General features: G+C 37.6%; 1 pseudogene; it reads left to right on the forward strand.

Moving 5' to 3' along the window:
- The first annotated feature begins 2,568 nt into the window (after positions 1-2,568).
- On the forward strand, positions 2,569-3,242 carry LOC121154390 (annotated as a pseudogene).
- The last annotated feature ends 858 nt before the right edge of the window (positions 3,243-4,100 follow it).

A 4,100-nucleotide genomic window follows, 5' to 3' on the forward strand; every position in this document is an offset into this window, starting at 1 on the left:
GATATGTCCATTCTAGGAACAAAAGGTTTTACTTTGGGAAGATAGTCTGCCTGTCAAATGTCAAGTTGGTGGTTATAGAATCTGCCTGTACGGTTATGGAAAGCAGTAGCATAGCGCCTGATTCATACCCTGGAAAATAGCAGATCCCCAAATGTTCTCTGAGTTTTCCCCTTTCCTGTTTAATCATTAATGGTTCAGTGTGACAGTCCTACTTTAAGCATGCTGGATTTGAAGCATAAGCCATCTCTCAGTTATTTGTATGTACTCAACACTTTCATCATACATCTGGTGATAGTGGGATTTGAAAATTTTAAATGAAATTAAGAGAATGTTTGCTGTTTAGGCATTCCATGAAGAGAAATATCATTTAAAGTCCTTAAGCTACCTGTATATTACTGGTAGCAGTGCAGTAGCAGTACTCTCAATAAAGAATCAGAAATGGCTTTGAAATGCAGAGAAGAACTTAGAAATCTATGTAGTATGGCTAAAGAAAGATATTTTTCTAATCAATAGTTAAAACTATCCCTTAGCTCTCAGCAGCTCAGTAAGAATCAAAGGTATACTTGACTTTTTGAACCATGCTTGCTCCAAGAAGTTTTTCCAAGTTCTCTAAGTCCAGTGAACTTCCCCTTTTTGACTTGCTGCCACATTCACAACCAAGGTCATGGTCATGGTCAGTGACAGTTCAGTATTAACAGAACTTGTTGCTGCTAAGTTCCAGGAACTGTCCTGCTCCCTGAGGATACTGCTGAATGAAGCAGTCAAGGCCACGGCTGCCATGGAGCTTACAAGCTAGCTGCAGAACTGACATTTGGCTCAAATCTGGTTCTTACTTAGTTCCTCAATTCACGTGGATAAATTTTAGCTCCATTCTTTTCCGAGCCAAGAAAACTGCCCCATGAGAAAAGAGTTTTATCTATTTCTTCCATGGCATTAGTCCACGGCAGAAATAAACATTTACAAAACAAAACCGACACCTGCTTGGTACCGTGAGAAAGTAGGTCTCAGTTTTATTTTCTCAGAATTGCTATTTCTTATTTATTTCACATGGGTAGATTGATTTCAGGAGATATAAAATAATAGCCTCGGCATGTTCCTAAATAGGAAATTCTGAAGAAAGGTGGCTAACTATAAGAAAAAAAAAAATCTTAGGAGTGCTATGTTCTTCAGGTGGTGTTCATGGACACATTATTAGTTTTCTAAATTACTGGTCATGGTTTTCGCCACATAAGACAATATGAGAGAGAATCAGGAAAAACGAAAATGCTGAATTTTAGTTAGAAAGTATAATCTGAGGAAATTAAAAAATCTTAAGCATTCCTAATTATTCTACAAGTTTTTTTGAGATAATTTTTTCTGCAATGAATTGTTCAAAATAGGGATTAGATAATTTATAGTTGTGAGAGTTCAAGTTTATTTTATAATTTACTAATCTTTGGTAAGAGTGTTATCTGATACAAAAGAAAAACACAAAATAATTTGCTAAGTATAAAAGTTCTTTGATAACTTGAGACAACAAAATTTATGAGATTTCCTAGCAGAATGGAAATTTGACAGTAAAACAAAAATCTTAAAACACCAAAAGAATGGCTTAAATATTAAACTATTCCAAAAATAAGTTATCAGTTTACTTAACAAGCAGATTAACCTGTGACCAAGAAATAGAATTTATTAACAATAATTAATGTCTATGCATAAAGGAAGGTCAAAGGATGTTTTAAGGGCCCAGCATGGTTAAATGCTGTTTGCAAAATGTCTGTCGTATTCACTGGTTAAATGCTGTTTGCAAAATGTCTGTCTTATTCATTATGGAAGATCTTTTGGGGTGAAACTGAACTTTGGAATAGAATGGAAGCCTTAGTTACAGCTTCTTACCTGCCTTAGAGAGGGCAAAGAGAAGGAATTTCCTTGCCCTGATGGAAACCATCACTCTAAAAGGAGGCAACTGATGAAAACATGAAGAGGTTTGCCAGTCTCCCTGATGGTCTAGGGAAAGAATTTGAGTGGAAGTGAAGCATTTTTTCTGCCACTGGTATTCTGAAAAGATTTTTCTTTTATGTCCAGGAAAATGCTTAGTGAGTAAAGTTAAAAGTAATGTAAAAGTACAAGTCATTTCAAAGTAGCATTTTATCCAATATTAGAATCTATTTTAAGAGCCCAGTGTAGTAGCTTAGCGGCTACTTGAGTGTACCATGATCCCATATGGGCACCAGTTCTAATCCCAGCAGCCCTGCTTCCCATCCAGCTCCCTGCTTATGGCCTGGGAAAGCAGTCAAGGACAGCCCAAAACCTTGGGACTCTGCACTTGCGTGAGAGACCTGGAAGAGGCTCCTGGCTCCTGTCTTTGGACTGGCTCAGCTCCAATCATTGCGGCTGCTTGGGGAGTGAATCAACAGACAGAAGATCTTCGTCTCTGTCTCTTCTCCTCTCTGTAAATCTGACTTCCAATAAAAATAGACAAGTCTTTAAAAAAACTGTTATAAAACACCCATTGATTTCTTGAACTCTATTGATAGTGTTAAAACATATAAAGATTATTTGACAGTCTGGCTGAGGCAGCAGGGGAGGATGGCAGCTGCTGTTCCACAGTGGGCATGGACCGTGGAGCAGCTGCACAGCGAGCAGTTGCCCAAGAAGGACATTATCAAGTTTCTGCAGGATCACGGTTCAGATTCGTTTCTTGCAGAATATAAGTTATTAGGCAACATTAAAAATGTCACCAAGGCAGCCAACAAGGATCATTTGGTTACAGCCTATAACCATCTGTTTGAAAGTAAGCTTTTCAAGGGCTCTGAAAATGTAAGTGTCTGCGCAAGTGAAAAATGTGAAGCTTAATGAAGATAAACCCAAAGAAAACCAAGTCCAAAGAGACTCAGGATGAGGGTCCACCAAAATATACAAAATCTGTTCTCAAAAAAGGAGATAAAACCAACTTTCCCAAAGAGGAGATGTTGTTCACTGCTGGTGTACAGGAACACTACAGGATGGTACTGTTTTTGATACTAATGTTCAAACAAGTTCAAACAAGAAGAAAAACACCAGTCCTTGAAGTTTTAAGGTTGAAGTGGGCAAAGTAATCAGAGGATGGGACAAGGCACTCTTGCCTATAAGTAAAGGAGAAAAGGCTTGACTAGAGGTTGGACCAGAATGGGCTTATGGAAAGAAAGGACAGCCTGGTGCCAAAATTCCTGGTGCCAAATGCAAAACTCATTTTTGAAGTAGAATGAGTGGATATTGGTTGAAATAGCAGTGCTGCAGATATGAAGATGTCAGCAATGTGTGAAAACTTGGCCTTGAGAAACTTGTGTAACTTGTTGCCATTGTTAACAGAAAATGAAACTGGAAAATTAGGAGTTAAAGCTTGTTAACTTGATCCCAGTTTTTGAGAAGTGTAACTCCTTGTAAATCATGAAGTCTAAAGTATTTTACTACAACTATAAGATATTAGGAGAACTGTTTACTTCATGTGTAAACTAAAAGGCTCAATAAACTTACCTACTCTCAAAAAAAATAAAGATTATTTGAAAATATAAATCCAACATGACAGCTTTCTGCATAACTTTCTGTGTAGTCAAAGAGTACTGACTTAAAAAAATATGTTAGAGTATGAACGCCTGAAACCAACAGGGCAGAAGTACTTTCAATGGTCCATCACAGTTGTTACAAATTCTAATATCAGTAAAGGAAAGTAGTCTTTTGATGTGTATAGTATATAGAAACCGTGGACCTAGAGGCTGAATGATGTGTTGCTGTGAAGGAAGAGCATCAAGTGTAAAGACTGGGAGGCAGCCAAGATGAAGGCGCACTCAGGAAGCTGAGATAGATTCAGCAAGGTTGAAACTGAGGTTTGATTTAACAAAACGTAGGAGCATTTCTATAGTGATATGCAGCAGGTGATTTCACTCAGTCCCTGATCATGATCCGTGGATAGTCACGTGAACTATAGCTGTGCGTATGCTACTATCCCTTGGTAAGAACAACGATGTTAAATAAACATCTTTTGCTGCGATATAAAGGCAAAGAAAAATTCTAAATGTAGGATAATTAAGTGTCCAGAAATGAAGACCATCAAGCAACAGTAGTTTCAGAATATAATTGTT

The sequence above is a fragment of the Ochotona curzoniae genome, unplaced genomic scaffold, assembly GCF_017591425.1.
Source record: "Ochotona curzoniae isolate NIBS_2020 unplaced genomic scaffold, NIBS_Ocur_1.0 contig_2754, whole genome shotgun sequence".
NCBI classification, from domain to species: domain Eukaryota; kingdom Metazoa; phylum Chordata; class Mammalia; order Lagomorpha; family Ochotonidae; genus Ochotona; species Ochotona curzoniae.